Genomic DNA, 23,797 nt, shown 5'->3' on the forward strand with positions numbered 1-23,797 from the left:
TTCTAAACCTTCGTCTTCTAATATGCTTATGAGTCAATAGACTTGAGGAACATCTAAATGTCTCCTAGTGCTCGGTTTAGTATTGATGCCCGGTACATGATGTTTCTCCAGAACATCCTGTCTTGGGGTCTGCAGGCATCTCACTGATGTGTTAGTGGTCAGCTATCTCGTCTGGGTCTGCAACAAGACTGGTTTTAATCTATGTCCCATAAGTTAAAAAATGACCAAAGAATTGGTACTGTCCTGAATAAAGGTGAAGAAGATGCAATCCATATGGTCCAGATGAGCACCAAACTAGATGAGCTATAACATATCTTTATAGATATATATGAAACCATTATATATTCCATAAATTCTGATCCTGTATTCAGGACACCCTTCATTTATTGGTTACATCCAGGAGTTTTGGAGGACATCTAAAATGTTTCCAGATGATCCCATCAAAGGGCTTGACATTGGTGGACCTTGATGATGTAAAGGTTTGTCCTAACCCTTTAAATGTGGGTGATGTTACAGTGTTACCTTGTTTCATTCCACCTGTAACTGTGTGAATAAGAGAGAGCATATTGCAATAAAGGAAGTGTCAGGAGGCGACACTAACGATGAGACTGCTATAGTCATGGTAGTTGTCCATTGTCTTGTCGTAAAGCCAGGGTGACATGATGAGTGATGCTCTGTGGACTAATGAGCATGGATTCATGAGAATGAAGATAAATCGGTCATATAGGAAGGATATTACACCCAAGGAACAGCTCATGTACAATTAAAATTACACTTCTGAAGGATGACCGTGATGACAATAGGGTTTATGTAGATGATAATGTAGACTTCACGGCTTACTCAACCCAAACTTGGAGTCAGCGTACTGACATCAACAGAAATGACTTCGGAGCTGGCTGTGATTTATTTATTTTTCCTCTCCGATGAGTTGCATCCAGGGATGTGCTCAGCTATTCGCTTGCCTAGAGCGGTGACTGTAGGGGCGCTCTGTGGTTGAGAGGAGACGTCAAAGACTCCTCGTGAGAGACACAGTCAGTGGCCCGTCTTTGTCTCTTCTGAGTCCTGGGAGAGGCAGGTGGGAGCCAAAGGGGACGTGGAGGCCCTATTGATTTTCAGTTGGTCTGGGGATACAGAGGAGACCATATCAGAGGATGATGGTGGTGAAGGCTCCTGAGCCAAGAATGCCCAATCATTATGAGGACCGTTCTCCTTCTGGCTCTGCTCAGATTGTGCCCCCATTGATTACTCTGGACTCCATCTGCTTCCATAATGTGGACTTGCAGGTGGACGGGCTCCCTCGTTCCCGGGTGGGATGTTAGATCTGAACCCGAAGACCCCAGTAATTACGTTAGATTAGAACCAGGGGTGGAGGTGTATAGGTGTCCAGGGTGTGAGACAACAAAGCAGTGATTTAGAAAATGACTGCAAAACCAAACCACTTAATTGGGACCCCCATGGCCTCTCCATATCAGTTCTGCAGGTACAGAGCATCTATACAGTAGGACAACCCCACCAAACCGCTCCTCATATCTCGGCTCCCTGAACTCCAGTGAAATATCGAGGAGCTACAATCGCACCTCGTGTTGTAGGATTTTTATAGAGTTGTACTTAAAAAAATAATAAAACTGACCTGGAGGAGCGGGATATGCCCCTCGCTGCGCCCTCCCAGAGGCTCTTCTCTGCTGTAAGCTCTTTTTTTATTTTCTTGGTGACTGTAGATCTGATCTTGCGGGACGAGCTGCCTCTGACTTTCCTGTCCAAGAGTCTGTTCATATTTGCCTGATGTCAATACGGAAGATAAGTACAGTGTACACGAGGAAGTGCAGAGGGCTCTGCCAGTGCTGCGGGTTCTAGGGGGCACTTACTAAGGCTACTTTCACACTTGCGTTTTTCTTTTCCGGCATAGAGTTCCGTCCTAGGGGCTCAATACTGGAAAAGAACTGATCAGTTATCCCCATGCATTCTGAATGGAGAGTAATCCGTTCAGTTTGCATCAGGACGTCTTCAGTTCAGTCGTTTTGACTATCTCCGGCGAAAAAAACTGAAGACTTGCCTGAATGCCGGATCCGGCATTTTTTCCCATAGGAATGTATTAGCGCTGGATACGGGATTCGGAATGCCGGATCCGTCCTTCCGGCCTGCGCAGACCGATAAAAATGTGAAAAAATGTACAAGACGGATCCGTCTGTCCGCATGACAAGCGGAGAGACTGATCCGTCCTTGCAATGCATTTGTGAGACGGATCCGCATCCGGATCTGTCTGACAAATGCTTTCAGTCAGCGGCAGATCGGCGGATCCGGCGGGTAGTTCCGACGACGGAACTGCCCGCCGGATCACACTGCCGCAGGTGTGAAAGTAGCCTAATAAAAGCCCTTCGTCCTATGTGCCCCTGTGTCCTTATAGTGCTGCTCTATCACCCATATGGACGCACAGAGGACAGTATTGGCTCCCCGTACAGTAAAGAACCCATTCAGTTCCGACCGCCTCTAGTGATAATGGCTGCAGTGAGTGGTAATAGCCGCCATCTTAATGGAAATGAATTGGTCTTTCCCAGCTATTCTTATCCTATCAAAAAAATGTATGCCGCCCACTACTGCCCCCACACTGGGCTATCTCTACTTTCCTAGGTTATTCTGTATTCATCCCTCCTCTGTATCCACAGCAGAATCCTATTAGCAATTCACGTGTCACCCAGCTTTCCAGGAACAGACACAGCTGAGCGAGTGGTGGCTTACATTGAAACATTTCTTTGTCCCTTGATACAATTGCGAGTCCATTCTATCTTCCGCTCTCTATCGCAGTTCGTGTCAAACCTTTCTGAAAGCTCCTGAATTTACCTGCCCGGTCATGTCCCATCTCCGCGGGCTTGGCTCTTCCCTTGCAGCTGTAGAATACATCCTGAATGTCAATGACGACCTGTAGAGGTATCGTTACCATCAGGGTGTTTGCAGGCAGGATGGTTACCAGCCGTAAACACGTAGCTGTGATCACTGGAGCAAAACTCCGCCATGATGGGTCTTCTTCCCACCATTGTCCATAGGTTCATGAAACGTCACTACGATACCAGTTTTTGGGAAGGATTTTTAATTGCATACATAGCAATTCCCTATTGGAGTCAGACTTACCACCAGTATTGGCGAATCCCCCGATGGGTCCTTCAGCAAAGGCTCTCAAATTCACAACCCCACTAGGAGACCACTTTGGAGCCAACCACAAGTCAGTTGGGTATGTTTCTTATGAGATAATCTATTCGATTGTGTACAGGCTCTCCAGCTGTTGTAAAACTACAATTCCCACCATGCCCTGCTGTAGGCTGATAGTTGTAGGCAGTCTGGGCATGCTGGGAGTTGTAGTTTTGCAACAGCTGAAGAGCTGCAGGTTGACCATACCTGCTGTAGATGGAGGAAGGTCCCTCAAAATCATCTCATCTGGTGGCCCAAGTTATTCCAGTCCGACACTCAACACAGCCTAAAATAATGAACAAGTCTTAGATACCTTTAGGTGTCTTAAAGGGAAAACTTGGTAAAATGTTGGTAATATTCAGAGTTTACCGTAGGACATGTTGACTAATCTCTCAATTTTAAAATCAGTTTGAGGGTTTAGTGAGACTGCAGTGTGCACCTGTCTTTGTTATTGTTTTGTTATATTGTAATATTCAGAGTTTTACAATAGAATAGAATCTTTTAGTCCATAACCTCAGTGATTCATAGGCGGACATAAGGGCCCTTTATTGGGAGAGGGGGAGGCGCAGGTCGGTATCCAGGTGACGCGGGTGGCAGGTCACTGTTATCTGATTGAATCGGGATTCCTCTGGACAGTGAAGTCAGTGTCGCCAGTTTGTGTATTGAGCGCTGCGGGTGTCAGTTCTGGAATCTAGAAATTCTGGTTTCCTCCATTGTTTCATGGCTTCCATTGTGTTCCTCAAGGAAGTTTTTGATCAGCAGTGCATTTACATGTGTGCACCCAGGACCCATAACCTGCCGACATCCTGCTACTGACCCCCAGCAACTACTACCACCTGTAATCACAGCTTTACAGTAATCTGAGCAGAGTGCGTCTTATTTGTTTCACATCCTGCTGCTGTGGCTGGTACATGTAGTTCAACAATCTAAAGTACTTTGCATGTCAGATTTTATTTTTTATTGTTTTAGGCCACTGTCCTCACGCTTGAAAATGGAGTAGAAATGTCAGAGCCATTTCCATTGCTCATTATTGCCACCTGCTGAATAATGGATTTTTATATGAAGAGTAGCTCATTCAGCTGTAATGCACGGAAATATAACTACTATAATACTGCTCCTATGTACAAGAATATAACTACTATAATACTGCTCCTATGTACAAAAATATAACTGCTATAATACTGCTCCTATGTACAAGAATATAACTGCTATAATACTGCTCCTATGTACAAGAATATAACTACTATAATACTGCTCCTATGTACAAGAATATAACTACTATAATACTGCTCCTATGTACAGGAATATAACTACTATAATACTGCTCCTATGTACAAGAATATAACTACTATAATACTGCCTGCTATGTACAAGAATATAACTACTATAATACTGCTCCTATGTACAAGAATATAACTACTATAATACTGCTCCTATGTACAAGAATATAACTACTATAATACTGCTCCTATGTACAAGAATATAACTACTATAATACTGCTCCTATGTACAAGAATATAACTACTATAATACTGCTCCTATGTACAAGAATATAACTACTATAATACTGCTCCTATGTACAAGAATATAACTACTATAATACTGCTCCTATGTACAAGAATATAACTACTATAATACTGCTCCTATGTACAAGATTATAACTACTATAATACTGCTCCTATGTATTAGAATATAACTACTATAATACTGCTCCTATGTACAGGAATATAACTACTATAATACGTCTCCTATGTACAGGAATATAACTACTATAATACTGCTCCTATGTACAGGAATATAACTACTATAATACTGCTCCTATGTACAGGAATATAACTACTATAATACTGCTCCTATGTACAAGAATATAACTACTATAATACTGCCTCCTATGTACAAGAATATAACTACTATAATACTGCTCCTATGTACAGGGATATAACTACTATAATACTGCTCCTATGTACAAGAATATAACTACTATAATACTGCTCCTATGTACAGGGATATAACTACTATAATACTGCTCCTATGTACAAGAATATAACTACTATAATACTGCTCCTATGTACAAGAATATAACTACTATAATACTGCTCCTATGTACAAGAATATAACTACTATAATACTGCTCCTATGTACAAGGATATAACTACTATAATACTGCTCCTATGTACAAGAATATAACTACTATAATACTGCTCCTATGTACAAGGATATAACTACTATAATACTGCTCCTATGTACAAGAATATAACTACTATAATACTGCTCCTATGTACAAGAATATAACTACTATAATACTGCTCCTATGTACAAGAATATAACTACTATAATACTGCTCCTATGTACAAGAATATAACTACTATAATACTGCTCCTATATACAAGAATATAACTACTATAATACTGCTCCTATGTACAGGAATATAACTACTATAATACTGCCTCCTATGTACAAGAATATAACTACTATAACACTGCTCCTATGTACAAGAATATAACTACTATAATACTGCCTCCTATGTACAAGGATATAACTACTATAATACTGCCTCCTATGTACAAGGATATAACTACTATAATACTGCCTCCTATGTACAAGGATATAACTACTATAATACTGCTCCTATGTACAAGAATATAACTACTATAATACTGCTCCTATGTACAAGAATATAACTACTATAATACTGCCTCCTATGTACAAGAATATAACTACTATAATACTGCTCCTATGTACAGGAATATTACTGCTACGGATACAATTTGGCATGTGTATTAGGCGAGATCTCTCGCTGTAGACAGTCCTCTGTACTTTGCACTGTTTCTGAGTCAGATTCTGTCCTTATCTGTGGTTGGGTTGTCGTAACCAACACCCTCTGTTTATATCCTTCTCATTGGCGGTATTATAGTATCGACCTTTGGAACGCAGGGTTGCGGTATGGTTTTACTGTAGATAAGTTACAGACGTGGTAACCTTGAATCCATCCAGAGCTTGACAGCCGTCCTGTTCAGCTCAAATAAGGAAAAAGAGAGCGTGTATTGTGCGTCTCCCAGACCCCCCCCCCCCCCGAAACACTGTAAATATCCAATCCAAGATGCATCAGAGCGGCGCACAGGCTGCAGTAGGCGCTGAGTGTGAATGTTCTCATAGCACGTCTGCCTTAAATATTTAAATTCTCCAGACAATTCTGATGCATCTGCTTTTTATAACTCTGTGTCGTGCCATCCCTCTATTACTCATCCAGGAAATTTTAGAATGACTAACAAACTGTGTTTTTACTATTCCCCCTGTCAAATCTGTGCTAACAGTGCCTGATGCTATAAAGATGTACAGTGTTAACAAAGCAAAAGGTAACACACCAGCTAGTCATATTATTCATACATTTATGGGAGGAATACTAGAGTAACAGCACAAGGCAGAGTTCTAAAAGAGGCTCCAGATTTGGAATATTATGGGCAATACAGACATGCCAGGAGAGTGGAGAAGTTGTCTTCCATTAACTGAGCCCCTTTAAAAAAATTTTTTGCTGAAGACCCAACAATATAAACAAGAATGAGGGGCAGGCAAATGTTTTGGATTTTTTTTTTAGATTTTATGCTCCCTCTACTTTATCCAGTCTATTAGGCTAGATGTGAGAAGTTTTAACCTTCCTGATGCATTTTGAAAATTTTATGAAATTGCCTCTAAATGTTAAAAAGAAACAAAAAAGTTCCCATTCACTGACAGCAAGCAGAGATCATGAAAATAGTGAGAATCTGCTCTTATGTAAGCACAAACACTCCCTTTCACTGACAGCAAGTAGATCCTGATAATAGTGAGGATTTGGATAGTGATTTCACAGCGTTGATTACATTTAACTGAGCTAAAAGCAGAATTCCCCTTTAGGGTCCATGGATGAAGTCGGTTTTCTTGGCCCCCGCTGTCATGTGCCACCAGCCAGCGAAGGGTTGATGAATGCGCTGCACTAATTGATTCCCCTTCATTTGATATAATTCACTTCTTCTCCTGACATGGTCTCCGCTGCCTCCCTGCTGCTGTGACCCATATACGGCTCCCGGAGCTCGTCGCTGTGCGTGCTGTGTGCCGGAGATGGATCGGCGTCCCCCGGGGATTTTATTAATCTTGTTTAAGGCTCCATTGTTCTATTCTTGATCCTTTAACCCGTGGAGCGTTTTCCTCCATTCACTGTGCCATTTACACATTATATACTTGGTAACAGTATATCCACGGATCTGAACGTATTCACGCTGTGGACTCATGGCTGCTTTGTCCAGATGGACTAAACACACATCACACATACAAGAGAGTAATGATTTTATATTCTTTGTCCTCGATAAGAGCTCATTTGTATTTAGTTTTTTCCCCACTGAGCATTGCCTTAGAGATCCTCACTGAACCATATGCTGACATGTCTCTAAAATACAAATACATATGTAAAAGGCCATGTCCCCTTTAATCGAGATGTCCAAATCCCCCGTATAAAAAAAAAAGAAAATGATGGAATTCTTCATATGGATAAATATACAGCCACCACTAGAGGGAGCTCAGGAGATTACTACATACAGATATATACAGCCACCACTAGAGGGAGCTCAGGAGATTACTACATACAGATATATACAGCCACCACTAGAGGGAGCTCAGGAGATTACTGCATACAGATATATACAGTCACCACTAGAGGGAGCTCAGGAGATTACTACATACAGATATATACAGCCACCACTAGAGGGAGCTCAGGAGATTACTTCATACAGATATATACAGCCACCACTAGAGGGAGCTCAGAAGATTACTGCATACAGATATATACAGCCACCACTAGAGGGAGCTCAGGAGATTACTGCATACAGATATATACAGTCACCAGTAGAGGGAGCTCAGGAGATTACTACATACAGATATATACAGCCACCACTAGAGGGAGCTCAGGAGATTACTGCATACAGATATATACAGCCACCACTAGAGGGAGCTCAGGAGATTACTGCATACAGATATATACAGCCACCAGTAGAGGGAGCTCAGGAGATTACTACATACAGATATATACAGCCACCACTAGAGGGAGCTCAGGAGATTACTACATACAGATATATACAGCCACCACTAGAGGAAGCTGAGGAGATTACTACATACAGATATATACAGTCACCACTAGAGGGAGCTCAGGAGATTACTACATACAGATATATACAGCCACCACTAGAGGGAGCTCAGGAGATTACTACATACAGATATATACAGCCACCACTAGAGGGAGCTCAGGAGATTACTACATACAGATATATACAGCCACTACTAGAGGGAGCTCAGGAGATTACTACATACAGATATATACAGCCACCACTAGAGGGAGCTCAGGAGATTACTACATACAGATATATACAGTCACCACTAGAGGGAGCTCAGGTGATTACTACATACAGATATATACAGCCACCACTAGCGGGAGCTCAGGGGATTACTGCATACAGATATATACAGCCACTACTAGAGGGAGCTCAGGAGATTACTACATACAGATATATACAGCCACCACTAGAGGGAGCTCAGGAGATTACTGCATACAGATATATACAGCCACCACTAGAGGGAGCTCAGGAGATTACTGCATACAGATATATACAGTTACCACTAGGGAGAGCTCAGGAGATTACTACATACAGATATATACAGCCACCACTAGAGGGAGCTCAGGAGATTACTACATACAGATATATACAGCCACCACTAGAGGGAGCTCAGGAGATTACTGCATACAGATATATACAACCACCAGAGGGAGCTCAGGAGATTACTACATACAGATATATACAGCCACCACTAGGGGGAGCTCAGGAGATTACTACATACAGATATACACAGCCTAAGGCCCCATTCACATGACTGTATTTTTGGCACACATTCATTTCCATTCGTTCCGCAGTCCTGCAAAAAAAAGATAAAACGTGTCCTATTTTTGTCCGTTTTGCAGACAAGAATAGGCATGGTTGCAATCGGTCTGCAAAAAAAGTCCTCCATATTTTGCAGACCGCAGAATACATACGGTGGTGGGAATGCACCTAAGGGCTCATGCACACAGCTGTAGCATTTTCTGCAGTCTGTAAATTGTGGATTCGCAGAACACTGATCCCGGCCGTTCCGCATTTTGCAGCACGTCCTGCCCTTTTTTATAGACCTGTCCTATCTTTAGTATACATTTTTTGCTGGTGCCGTGGAACAGACATACGGATGTATATTTTGCGGCTCCATTGAAGTGAATAGGTCTGCATCCCATCCGCCAAAAAAGCGTATCTGATGCGGACAAAACATACTGTCGTGTGCGTGAGCCCTGAGCGTTGCGGGTCTCGTGGTTGATGACCAATTTTGTCTTCTTCCTGTTTCTTCCATAGCAACACGATTCTCCTCCTGAGAGTCCCGGCCTCCCGCTGCGCTGCGGCGAGCACCAGATCCATCTCTTTTCATTACTGTTGTCGTGTTGTTTCCGCTGTATAACGCGCCGTACTCTGTTTAGCGGGATCGCCTCCACCTCATCGTGACGCGTTGCGCTGCCGTGCCAAAGCAAGAAGACTTTGACCTAAATTTCGTGTCCTCCGGTCAGATGGGGCGTGCTTGGCAGATCTAGCTCTAGACTGAGCGCCCCCCGAATCATGACGGTTGGGTTTTCTGTAGGATGGCGGGCTCCTCGTGGACAGTACCTGACCTCTCTGGGCCACGAGACCCTCTGGTCATAGTCCGCGCCTCTAAGTAGAGGGAACTTCTAGGAAAACTGGGGGTCAGCTGTCTGTTGGGTCGCCGCCGCATCGCCTCATATATCATGTCGGAGGGAAGAGAATGCGCCTCTTTGTCTTCTCATTCTGGGGATGAAACCGTACGCTGCGCGTTCTGACAACCTTGTAACTCCATGGAGTGTAGCTATGCGCTGCGGGTCATACACTATGCCACGTCGGCCATTGTCTATTGTATCCTGGGAGTCGCAAGTCTTTGTTCCTCGGCGCCCAAAGTCGCCGCGTTACTTTTTTTCCCATAGAGATTCATCCATGTTGCAAGTTTTCTTTCATCGCCCTGATTGCCACGATGAAGGCTTTTTGGCCGGACGAGGGAGCGCGGCCTCCACTTTCATCTACCTGTATAAAGCCGTGATTGTAAGGCTGGGTATAGCGGGAGGCGTGCAGGGGAGCGATCAGACTCCTCGGGGTCGTCAAGGGGCGTGCCAATCGGCACATTCAGGGTCTGTGTCCTGCGGGCGCTGCTGTCGAGCCTGTACAGGAGCTGCTGTCCTTATGTTCTAGTTCAAAAATGGCGCCACAGAGACGTGGAAATCGCCGCCACTACTCTGCTATATTCTCTTAAAGGGCACCACTTCAGGCAGAGTGTTTGGAGGCGGCCACCAACCCATCAGCCTGTACTAACCTTACTGAATGTGCTGTCATATGAGCAACCTACCGTATGTGCTCAGTATATGACCGTTCTGTGTGGTACTTACTGTGTGCATGCACTATATGGCTCGATTAATTCGTTCAATATATGGCACTTTTTTATGTAAGTACCGTATGACAATGTTATGCGTTCATCATATGGCAGTTTTATGTATGTGCCGTATGACGGTCAGGTTCACTATATGTTCAGTGTGCAGGTTTTATGAAGCACAGTATGGCACTTTATATAGTAAGGATGAAACTTTTATGCGTTCACTAGATGGTGTTTTTTTTTTTATATGCACTGTATGGCGCTGTTCTTTGTTCACAATATGGCAGTTTTATGTATGTACTATATGGCGCTATATGCATTCGCAGGTTTATGTAAGTATGGTATGGCAGTATTATGTGGACATTACTGTGGGAATGTATAAGATTTGTAAAAACGTGCAAACTTTGAGGCAAGTGCCATTTGGCACCAAAATTTGTGCTTTTTGCCGTTCTACACCACCCTCGCTTCAAAGTGGGCGTGGTTACATATGGTAATTAGATTAATGCCAGTTTTATAATTCCCACCCTTTAAAGTCGTATAATCGATGCATTTGCAGGGGTGGCCAAGGAAACAAAAATGTAAGGTTTAAAGGTGCAACTTTTGATAAATTTGGTGCAAAACAGACATCCGAGTCCTATCATGCCCCCCGCCACCATTAGGTGATAGACCCGGTGTGACAGAGGCCTACGCGTTTCACACTCCACGTGGCCTGTTCTCATTATGACAGCTTCGCTCAGGCCTGGGCCGCCCAGGTGACGCACACTAATGGGGGCTTACAGGTATAAACTGAGATAATTGGGCTGAAATTCTGACTTCTTGGTATTTCCGTCCTCCATACATAACAAGGAATTACAGATCTGTCAGTCAAGACCCCGCTGACTGAGGCGTTTATTAGCCGCCTGTGGATGTGTTGGTGATGGCGGATGCACGCGGTCTCTGTCTTTATAAAGCTCCGTAAGTGACATTTAGCAACAATCAATCATCCTGATCGTAAAATTGTAGGAAGGAATTTCAGTGTCTGCAGCAGCCATGTTGTCCCTTCAGCTCCTGTGCGCCGCCACTAGTGTCTCTCCATAGCGCCTCTGGGGCCCTGTGCTCTGCCGCGCCTCTGGGGCCCTGTGCTCTGCCGCGCCTCTGGGGCCCTGTGCTCTGCCGCGCCTCTGGGGCCCTGTGCTCTGCCGCGCCCATGAACTCCCCATTTCAGTCCATCTTCAAAATCTTGCTTTCCCACCCCCCACTCGCACCTTCCTTTCTGTGATCCCACATATGCAGTTCATTACACCCCATGACTCCTAATTCCTGTTCTCCACTTCGATGCCACCTGCCCCTGTGTCCCTCCTAAACGCCAGTTTCCGGGGCCCCTGCCTCCCACCCCATTGGCTGCTGCCCTCAGTCCTGTTTGTCTAATTAGAACCAATCTGCTTTCCTTTTATCCCGGCTCTTCTCTCACTTCTCCAGCTCACCCCTCCCCCACACTGGCACTAGGTGTCACCCCTGTAGGTGGCCCTCCGCCCGCACTTCTCGCATACATCATTCTCATCCCCTGCGGGAATCATTCCGATATCCACGCGAATCGCTTCTATTTTCGTTCACGGTTGAACTTCTCGCATCGTTTCCATCTCAGAACTAATGAGTCATTTTCTTTTCATGCCCGACTTTAAAGGGAATGGATCAGGAAGACGGTAAAAAATTAATGCCGCGTTCTCGTCAGTTTGCGGATTTACTGCTATCTGGTCTGAAGCGCTCAGTGTGGTGGAGTATGAAGTGCCGCTGTGCCCTCGGGCAACTTTAACTAAATTCCAGAAAATGAATTATCCGAAAGCTCTTACGATTTTAGCATTTACAAATGTGAGCAACGCCAAAAATTCTCCTACAGGCCGCCGGGCTCATTCCTGCCGTGCCGGGGATGCCAGCACGACGCATTCGATGTAAGAACCATTCAGAAGGGGATTTTGTAACCGGCTGCTCCACCTGTGGGGTCTCCGGTTGAGGCAGTGGCATCTGAATTGGGGGCTTATTATTTGTTTCGCGGTTACACGTGGTCTGCAAACAGAAGTTAATCCTCCAACATCCTTTCTGCCCGTCCGGGTGTCGGAATCTTTTCCAATTTGCCGGTTCCGTCTCTCGCGCGCCGTCTGGCAGGGAGCTGTCGCTGTTATTTGGTAAACAGTCTGCTGCCTCCTCCGTCTCCCTGCTGCTTGCATTGGAAGAAAATCTATTGAATCAACACAGAAACCATCTCCCCTGTAATGAGCCTCAGGCTTTCCTGCAGAAGGGGGCGCCGCTGATGACCTGGCGCACCACCCGTATGACTAGCGCCAATCCTAGTATTCATGTTATAGTAATTATTTGGACATTTCGTGCCTCTTTAATGCATCAAACTGCTATTTGGTCACTTAGGTTGACTTTGGGCTCGGCTACTTACAGTATTTTTTTGGTGTGTGGTGGTGGCAGTTTTAGAAGCGCTATTTGGCGCAGTTAGGTGGGCACCGTCCTGTATGGTTCTGTTAAGGGGGTTGTCCAACAGAAAATAAAATTAGGCATCGGGCTCAGAGTAGGTTTAAAAAACATAAAGGAAGTGATACAGACCACATTGAATCCCCAGTGCTTCTGTTCGGACTCTTCTTCCTGGAGAGGAAATTCCCGCATCGGTGACCTGCCTCTACCAGTGATTGGCCGAGTGATCAGCGTTTCCTGTGTGCTGAGACGGGATCAGGAAGTAGAGCCCAGCAAGGGATCAGAGAGGTGAGTATCCATTCATTTTGGCCAGACAACCCCTTTTAAAGGGAACCTGTCACCGGGATTTTTTGTATAGAGCTGAGGGCATGGGTTGCTAGATGGCTGCCAGCACATCCGCAATACCCAGTCCCCATAGCTCTGTGTGCTTTTATGGTGTAAAAAAAACTATTTGATACATATGCAAAATAACCTGAGATGAGTCCTGTCCCCAACTCATCTCACGTACAGGACTCATCTCAGGTTAATTTGCATATGTATCAAATAGTTTTTATACACAATAAAAGCACACAGAGCTATGGGGACTGGGTATTGCGGATGTGCTAGCGGCCATCTAGCAACCCATGTCCTCAGCAATATACACAAAATCCCGGTGACAGCTTCCCTTTAATGTACACATTTGGGACAGGAGCACCAGCAGAACAAGAAAGATCTTCAAGATGGCCACACATTCAGTGAATATACAAACATCTGATTCTTGGTGGAACTGGACCCCAGCTATAGGAAGTGTCATCTAAAATCAACCCCCTGTTTTTTTTGTTTTTTTCTTCTCCGGACTAACCAACGCTGCTCTGGTCTCTGCTGCTCTGCACTTCCTGCTCCCACCAAACCCACAGAAAGTTCCAGAAACTGAAGGCTGGTCAGCCGATCGCACGCCACAGCGGTGACCCGCCTCAGTCAGTGAGTAGTCCTGCCATTTCCTGTGTGTCGAGGCAGGAGCAGGAAGTGGAGATCAGCGGAGACCAGAGCAACAACAGGAGGAGAAACCAGTGGCGAGGGGACCTCATGGGACCAGTGTCTGGCAGAGCGGTCGTGGTCAGCGCTGTGTTGTAGTCAGGCAGAGCGGTTGGTCGTGGTCAGCGCTGTGTTGTAGTCAGGCAGAGCGGTCAGTCGTGGTCAGCGCTGTGTTGTAGTCAGGCAGAGCGGTCAGTCGTGGTCAGCGCTGTGTTGTAGTCAGGCAGAGCAGTCAGTCGTGGTCAGCGCTGTGTTGTAGTCGGGCAGAGCGGTCAGTCGTGGTCAGCGCTGTGTTGTAGTCAGGCAGAGCGGTCAGTGGTGGTCAGCGCTGTGTTGTAGTCAGGCAGAGCGGTTGGTCGTGGTCAGCGCTGTGTTGTAGTCAGGCAGAGCAATCAGTCGTGGTCAGCGCTGTGTTGTAGTCAGGCAGAGCAGTCAGTCGTGGTCAGCGCTGTGTTGTAGTCAGGCAGAGCAGTCAGTGGTGGTCAGCGCTGTGTTGTAGTCAGGCAGAGCAGTCAGTCGTGGTCAGCGCTGTGTTGTAGTCAGGCAGAGCAATCGGTCGTGGTCAGCGCTGTGTTGTAGTCAGGCAGAGCAGTCAGTCGTGGTCAGCGCTGTGTTGTAGTCAGGCAGAGCGGTCAGTGGTGGTCAGCGCTGTGTTGTAGTCAGGCAGAGTGGTCAGTGGTGGTCAGCGCTGTGTTGTAGTCAGGCAGAGCAGTCAGTCGTGGTCAGCGCTGTGTTGTAGTCAGGCAGAGCAGTCAGTCGTGGTCAGCTCTGTGTTGTAGTCAGGCAGAGCAGTCAGTCGTGGTCAGCGCTGTGTTGTAGTCAGGCAGAGCAGTCAGTCGTGGTCAGCTCTGTGTTGTAGTCAGGCAGAGCAATCAGTCGTGGTCAGCTCTGTGTTGTAGTCAGGCAGAGCAGTCAGTCGTGGTCAGCTCTGTGTTGTAGTCAGGCAGAGCAGTCAGTCGTGGTCAGCTCTGTGTTGTAGTCAGGCAGAGCAGTCAGTCGTGGTCAGCTCTGTGTTGTAGTCAGGCAGAGCAGTCAGTCGTGGTCAGCTCTGTGTTGTAGTCAGGCAGAGCAATCAGTCGTGGTCAGCGCTGTGTTGTAGTCAGGCAGAGCAGTCAGTCGTGGTCAGCTCTGTGTTGTAGTCAGGCAGAGCAGTCAGTCGTGGTCAGCTCTGTGTTGTAGTCAGGCAGAGCAGTCAGTCGTGGTCAGCGCTGTGTTGTAGTCAGGCAGAGCAGTCAGTCGTGGTCACCCCTTTGTGGTGGCAGTAGAGCAGGATTAAGAGGCACTGGGGGTGAGAGAGAGGTCACTTGTGAAATGGTTGCTCCAGAGAGAACAGCTTTCCGAATGACTGAGCAGCAGATCCGGTCCACTAAATTATACAGGAACAAAGAGAGTGCAAGTTACCTGTCTGCTGGGCATGCTGGGAAACTGCTGGCAGTGCCCAGTGCATGTGCCTGCTGCACCCACTGCCTGCAGAGGCTCCTATGAAAATAGTCAAATAATAAATAAAAATAGAGTAAATTATATAAATAAGCTAAAATAAAAAGTAAAGAAATAAATGTAACAAACGACAAGTGAATAAAATAACTATAAAATACAAATAAAGTAAAATATTAATTAAAATAAATAATAAAGTAAAAATAAATATAAAATAAAAATAAATACTATAAAAATATATATACATACCGTCCTGAGCTCAGGTGCTAAGATCATAAACACCCAGCTTTCTTAGCATGCCTATCTATTTAAGGGTGCAAAAGATGTAGCAGTGGAGGGGTGCCCCCTTAAGCCACCGGCAGTCATGTAAACGTGGAGATTTCATTGAAGCAAGATTAGTAATCTTTGGCGCGATGATACGTGTTGGACAATCGTCATTTGTTTATGGAAGGGAAGCGGTGACGGGGAGACAGTGTTCACATTGTTTTCAGGAGACGTGATGGTTTTAGTCCATGTTATGAACTGTCACCGGTAGAATTCCACTCTGCACGGACACTTTTAGGCGAGGGCGACACAAGGGGTGGCGGAAAAATCCCCGTATTATCAGCATGTGTGAGTGACCTCATTGCTTTGAGCGTCTGACCACAAAGGTTGTGCTAGAGTTGTCGCACTTTTACAGTAACACGTGGGCGACCGCATTTTACCACGAACGTGACGATTGCTCTGAGCGCATTTCTGGATCAGGGTTGTCATTTTTCTTTTTTCTTTTTTTTAAGTCTTTTTAACCTATTCCCTGACAGCTTAGCACCGCACCCCTGTCTAGAAGAATATGAATGGTAGAGGTTTGGGAGATCTCTTGGAGACCTGTAGAATTACCTGTGGAGGTCCACTGGGTGGACGGGAGTTCTTCTCTAAGTGTGCGCTGGATCCATGTCCTATTATATATTCCCAATGTATTCCTCCTCAGCATCTTTACTTGTAGGATTCTGTGCCATCTTTGCTTATGGAGCGGTGTCCAAGATGGTCCCAGGGTCTCATGTGACCTACGAGGTGGCCTGCGGCGCGCAGTCGTCATAGTTTGGTTCATGGAGGGGCTGGCTGGAAACTTAAAGTGGCCCCAATATTATAGGTGTGTCCAAACTGTCAGAACGCAGGGCAACACAAGTAGATGGGACCAATACATGTTGTCAGGGTCAGCAATACCACAGAATACCATCCCACAGAACCAACTGCAGCGCACAATACCTCCCCAAAAGGTGTCCCTCTGCGGTGGCCATCAGAAGCGGTCCCTCTGCGGTGGCCATCAGAAGCGGTCCCTCTGCGGTGGCCATCAGAAGCGGTCCCTCTGCGGTGGCCATCAGAAGCGGTCCCTCTGCGGTGGCCATCAGAAGCGGTCCCTCTGCGGTGGCCATCAGAAGCGGTCCCTCTGCGGTGGCCATCAGAAGCGGTCCCTCTGCGGTGGCCATCAGAAGCGGTCCCTCTGCGGTGGCCATCAGAAGCGGTCCCTCTGCGGTGGCCATCAGAAGCGGTCCCTCTGCGGTGGCCATCAGAAGCGGCTACATTCTCTCCTCCTCTGATTGTCTCTAACATGTATATGGATCAGAGGGCTTGGTAGGTAAGATGTGGGCCGCACACCAAGCCAAACCTACCTTCCTCTAATATGACCCCTATAGTGCCCCCTGTAGTATGAGCCCAGCCAGCGGCAGTGAGCAAGGCTCGGGTGGCCCTATGGGCATTGTCCCATCAGGAATATTCCTTGCAGGGTCTATGGCCAGTCCTCCCCTTGGTTCAGGCTTGCATTGTGCAGCTCTTCGGGCTTAGCCATTGACTTTATGCCAGGAGTTCCTGAGAAAATAAAACAATCACCCCAACAATCGGTTGTAATATATGGAAAACCCTTCAGCAAATCTTCAGTCGCCCTGCGGCGCCACCACAGGGCAAATGACGCATTGCATGGTGTCTGAGAAAATCAATGGGATGTCCTGGGAAAGCGAGGGCGACCTGGGCCCTCCAGACAGACTCTTTGTAACCCTCCACTTTGGCTAATTGATGGAGGCCCCAAACAATGCCCCCTCCATTAACCACATGTCTAAACCAAGACGGCCCCTTTAAGGCCATTTCTAGAAGCAGGGGTTACGGGGGTCTTATAGGAATAATAAAAAAGTGTAGGTTCACGTCATCCCACCCTGATATCCAGAGACGCTCCTGTTTTTGCTATCATTATGGGGGCTGAGGAGCTAGTGTGGCCTATACTGCCCCCAGCGCTAGTGGGGGCTGACCGTGTAACTGGCCCCATTGCAGCTGCTGATACACCTTCGCCTGGCCCCTCATATCTCTGCCTTCACTGATGTCACCTCATCTCCCGGTGTCCTATATGACACCCCCGTCGCCGTGCCCCAATATATTGTATATCTGGATACACCTGAACGGTTCCCTCTGCGGGGAGTCGCAACCAGATCACTCAGCCGTTTACAAGCAATGGTCGCCCACAGGAAGGCATTGTTATTGTGCACAATGGTTTCGTTGCCGTCCCATTAACTCCTTTAGTGCTGTTTCCTGCTTGTTTGAAGTCGTTGAGTAAGCGTGACCCACATTGGTCACATGACCCCGGCAAACCTATGAGCATTAGAATTATAGAGGCCACTCATGATTTACAGAAATAAAAGGGGGTATCCGGAACGTTTAAGAGGTTGTGCACCTTTGGAGGGGGTTTTTAGCTAATCCCCCTCCCACCCTTGGGAAGCACACTTGCCTGCTTCCTGCTCCTTCTCTCCTCGGCTGTTCCGCTGCGCTCCCAGGATGTAAACTTCTCTTGTGATTCCACTGCAGCCAATCACTGGCTGCAGCAGTCATGTCAGCGATTGTCTGAAAACGGAAGTTTACATCCTGGGAGCGTAGTGGATCCCTGGGGCTGGGGAGAGAAGGAATGCAGGTAAGTATGCTTCTCTTTGCAGGTCTCAATAAACCCTCCCCAATCCTCAAAGGGGCACAACCCCTTTAATGTTGATGGCCTACCCCCCCATTGCCCCCATTGGTTACAAGGCTCTGCGGCCCATTCATTACCAGGCACAGCGCTATACATTTTGTAGTGGCCGTGTGTGGTATTGCAGTTTACTGCAGCTCGGTCCCATTCAAGTGAATGAGGACTGAGCTCTATGCAGTACCATGCATGGCCACTACATGTAGGATGGCGCTAAAAGGCCACAGTGTTCGCCTGAGTACCATAGCCATTTCAATCAGCTAATAAGTGGAGTGCTGGGAGTCGGTCCCCCACCTATCTTATAATAATGACCTATCCTATGGGCAGGGCTGACTTACATCTAATGTGTACTTGCACCTTTAAAGGCCCAGTGGACAGCGGTAACTTCTCTAGATCTCATAGTGATAACTTTTGTGCAAATCCCTGCAGTCTATTATCACCGGAATATTGCCCAGTGTTCAATACAAGAATATCCGATTATTTTTCAGTTCACTGTAGAAACCGTCAACAAGCAGGATCCTATTTCTTAGTTGGAAACCATCAGAAAGTATGTTTGCTGGATTAACGTCTCTCCAAACTGGGTTATAACCAGCTGATGATTGCTGCGCTGCATCTAACCTCGTCTCATGCACACACAGACTACAGGGAAGGTAGGAGCGTGGGCGGAAGGTGCAGCTCTGGAGAAGCCGCTATACAAGGTGGCAGCGGTGCCATGGCCCCAACCGATCCCACGGCTTTTACATTATGGGAAAAATTACAGAACAAACATTGTAACCAGATCCGCACATTCCTCCCGTGCTGAATGGAGATTTGAAACACAAATAACGTGGAGACAGATTGAGACAGAAGGTGAAATACAGATCGAGTGCAACATTCTGTGCTGTCATATATCGCTATAGTGGTTGGAGCTGAAAGGGTTATACAGAGCTCCACATTTCCTGCATAGATGAGAGCTACATGATAAAATCCTGTCTGCCTGCAGCCACCACTAGAGGGAGCTCACTACATACAGATTATACAGCCACCACTAGAGGGAGCCACCACTAGAGGGAGCTCACTACATACAGATTACACAGCCACCACTAGAGGGAGCTCACTACATACAGATTATACAGCCACCACTAGGGGGAGCTCACTACATACAGATTATACAGCCACCACTAGAGGGAGCTCACTACATACAGATTATACAGCCACCACTAGGGGGAGCTCACTACATACAGATTATACAGCCACCACTAGGGGGAGCTCACTCCATACAGATTATACAGCCACCACTAGGGGGAGCTCACTCCATACAGATTATACAGCCACCACTAGGGGGAGCTCACTCCATACAGATTATACAGCCACCATTAGGTGGAGCTCACTCCATACAGATTATACAGCCACCACTAGGTGGAGCTCACTCCATACAGATTATACAGCCACCACTAGGGGGAGCTCACTCCATACAGATTACACAGTCACCACTAGAGGGAGCTCACTACATATAGATTATACAGCCACCACTAGAGGGAGCTCACTACATATAGATTATACAGCCACCACTAGGGGGAGCTCACTACATACAGATTATACAGCCACCACTAGGGGGAGCTCACTACATACAGATTATACAGCCACCACTAGAGGGAGCTCACTACATACAGATTATACAGCCACCACTAGAGGGAGCTCACTACATACAGATTATACAGCCACCACTAGAGGGAGCTCACTACATACAGATTATACAGCCACCACTAGAGGGAGCTCACTACATACAGATTATACAGCCACCACTAGAGGGAGCTCACTACATACAGATTATACAGCCACCACTAGGGGGAGCTCACTACATACAGATTATACAGCCACCACCCGGGGGGAGCTCACTACATACAGATTATACAGCCACCACCCGGGGGGAGCTCACTACATACAGATTATACAGCCACCACCCGGGGGGAGCTCACTACATACAGATTATACAGCCACCACCCGGGGGGAGCTCACTACATACAGATTATACAGCCACCACCCGGGGGGAGCTCACTACATACAGATTATACAGCCACCACTAGGGGGAGCTCACTTCATACAGTTTATACAGCCACCACTAGGGGGAGCTCACTCCATACAGATTATACAGCCACCAACCGGGGGGGGCTCACTACATACAGATTATACAGCCACCACCCGGGGGGAGCTCACTACATAAAGATTATACAGCCACCACTAGGGGAGCTCACTCCATACAGATTATACAGCCACCACTAGGGGGAGCTCACTCCATACAGATTATACAGCCACCACTAGGGGGAGCTCCCTGCATACAGATTATACAGCCACCACTAGGGGGAGCTCACTACATACAGATTATACAGCCACCACTAGGGGGAGCTCAGTGCATACAGAGTATACAGCTCCTATTCAGCGCTATGATAAATCCAGCTCTTAAGCTCCCTCTAGTGGTGACTGTGGAAAGACAGAGTTTAACTTTGTGCCTATCCGAAAAAGGGATTTCTGATGGCTGTAAAGATATGTTATAAAATGAATTAGCAGGGTGAAAAGGTAAAAAGTGAGAGAATTCTGTAAATTATCCTGATGAAGGGGGCGCTCCGCCCTCGAAACACGTTGACTGATACTTAATAAAAGAATATTGAATTATCCTGAAGACTCCTCTATATGCCAGCAGCGCCAAAGAAGTGGTCTCTCACTTTTTACGTCTCACCCTGCTAATAATTCTCCTGGAGCTCGTGGAATCGAGACAGGAAGAGAGCGGGCAGCAGCCAGGCATTCCCCGGCGCTGGCGAGGCCAGATACCAGCAAGGCCTATACTCCTAACAGTATCCGGTAAGCGCAATGCGCAGCATATACTTACACTGTTACTAAGACTATATCGCACATGAGGCGCTGTTTTTTTGTTTTTCTTTGTTTATAAAATGAACTGGCGCTGACTATTGGATCCATCTAGAACATTTTATTTTAGCCTCTTTCGTGATGATGTTGTGTTTTTTTATTTCTGTTTCAAGGAAAGCTTGGTGATTGGAAGAAAGCCAGCTTTCCAAGAAGACCGAATGTGATAACACTCCCCAGTTTATTGCTACATGAGAAGGCGGCTTTGCTTTTCCGAACCCAGTCAGAGCTGAATGGGCAGCGATATTGGTTGTCACCCAGCTTTTCAAGGTACAGATAGAACTGAAAGACAACTGAATGGAACATGGATGTAATACGTTTAGGAAAGGGGAATTTTTTTTTTTTTTTTTTGAGTGTTCCCCTCCCCATTATAATATACATTGTCTTGTTGGTGTAGAGGCCGAGGATTTGGGCCGAATCCCCTGATGACGCCAGTATATCTGGTGAAACATGTTAGGGGCAGTGTTTGAGTAGTTTTTAAGCCCAGTGTGCACATGAATGTGTATGAGACTCCTCTTGGGGCACTTTCACACTTGCGTTTTTGTTTTCCGGCACTGAGTTCCGTCCTAGGGGCTCAATACCGGAAAAAAACTGATCAGTTTTATCCTAATGCATTCTGAATGGAGAGCGATCCGTTCAGGATGCATCAGGATGCATCAGTTCAGTCCCTCTTACGTTTTTTGGCCGGAGAAAATACCGCAGCATGCCGCAGTTTTCTCTCCGGCCACAAATCCTGAACACTTGCCGGAAAGGAATTCATTTCCATTGAAATGCATTAATGCCGGATCCGGCCCCAAGTGTTTCAGCAAAACGGATCCGGATTTCCGGTCTGCGCGCGCACAGACATTTAAAAATGCAAAAATAAAAATACCTGATCCATTTTTTTTTAATGCTATTGTCATATGGATCAGGATCCGGATCCGTCTGACAAATACTATCCGTTTGCGTCCGGATTGCCGGATCCGGCCGGCAGTTCCGGCGACAGAACTGCCTGCCGGAATCCTCTGCCGTGTGTGAAAGTACCCTAAAAACATGATAGAGTAGGACTACGCTAGCTAGATGGGAGCAGGTAGTGAGCGCGCAATAGCTGGCGGTATATGGGCAAATATATCATAGACAAAAAAATACACCAAAGTCATGTGACACCGCTGATAGTTCTAATAATCTTTATTTTTCATTTGTTTTGGGAAACTTTGAAGGTTATGTCTTAATAATTGGCATAGAAATAGGGCACTTTTGGGTCATTAGGGCCGTTTGTAACGAAATGCCGAATATCGGGCTCCATTCATAACTCCCTCGGGGCGAGCATTCTGCTGAGATGTGGGAGAATGCACCACAATAGGCAGAAGACAAAGGCTGCATTTGTATGGGATTTTGGGATGGTGCAGGTCCTGCGCCCCTGTGAGGCCGCTCGGGGCCCGCGACTATTATGACATTAATTGGATTTTTGTTTGATTGAGCCTAGAGATCGGGAACACGAGTCGGGGGTCAGGCCGGATGAGACGAGTCTACAATGCGAAAAACTGATGATGAGGCAGAGCACAGGGGCCGACCTAATCCCATCGCCCCCGGGCAGAGGCCACGCTCACGGCGGGGGCCACTTGCTTGTGCATTTACTGTCGGTCTAAATAGATGGGGGGCTGGGGTTGAGATTCCAAAATGACAATCTACCCAGTATTGCATCCATAGCTAAATGCCGATTTATGACTGCATTGATTTTTTGACATTCAGTAACCTGGGAAAGCAGAGTGACATGACGACTACGCTTCCTGGAGCTGTTTGTGATGGCCGCCACCCATCTTACCCGGAAACCGATATGACTGCCTCTCAGAGTCTCAGCAGTGAATATGAGCCTTTCAGCTAAATGTTCTATTGGCCTCATGCAGACGTCCGTGGAACACGGTCCGTGAGATACCGGACTGGCATTGCAGGAGCGCACGGCGTCATAGCAACCAATGACGCCGTATCTCACGGACCGTGTTCCACGGACGTCTGGTAAAGCTGAGTGACCATACTTACCATTAATCTCCTACTGCAGAGCGTCCGGGTCGGCCTGAGAGTTCGGCAGTGTGAACATTCCCTAAGATCTGAACTATCTTCTTCCTGACACTGAGAGAAGTCACTTAGCAGATCAACAAAAGGTTTTACTGCTCGTGACATAAAGCATGAGCCGCTCCAGATGCTGTCATCCCACCATCGCACTTGGCCCTTTCACCTTTCACGGATCGTAAAACTGGCAACGGAAAATTATCTGCACTCTGATGTTAGGAGGAGACCTGGGACATAGAGAGGTCATCGAAACATAAACTGAGAAGACACAGAACCTTCCCATGTAAATCAAGAGAGGTC

The 23,797-nt window shown here is 46.5% G+C and overlaps 1 protein-coding gene across 1 annotated transcript in view; it reads left to right on the plus strand.

Annotated features, from left to right (window-relative positions):
* The window catches only part of CCDC85C (coiled-coil domain containing 85C), a 70,123-nt gene that overhangs the window by 1,179 nt on the left and 45,147 nt on the right, over positions 1–23,797 (plus strand). The gene's annotated exons all lie outside the window — the stretch shown is intronic.

The sequence above is a fragment of the Bufo bufo genome, chromosome 11 (assembly GCF_905171765.1).
Source record: "Bufo bufo chromosome 11, aBufBuf1.1, whole genome shotgun sequence".
In the NCBI taxonomy this organism is placed as follows: Eukaryota; Metazoa; Chordata; class Amphibia; order Anura; family Bufonidae; genus Bufo; species Bufo bufo.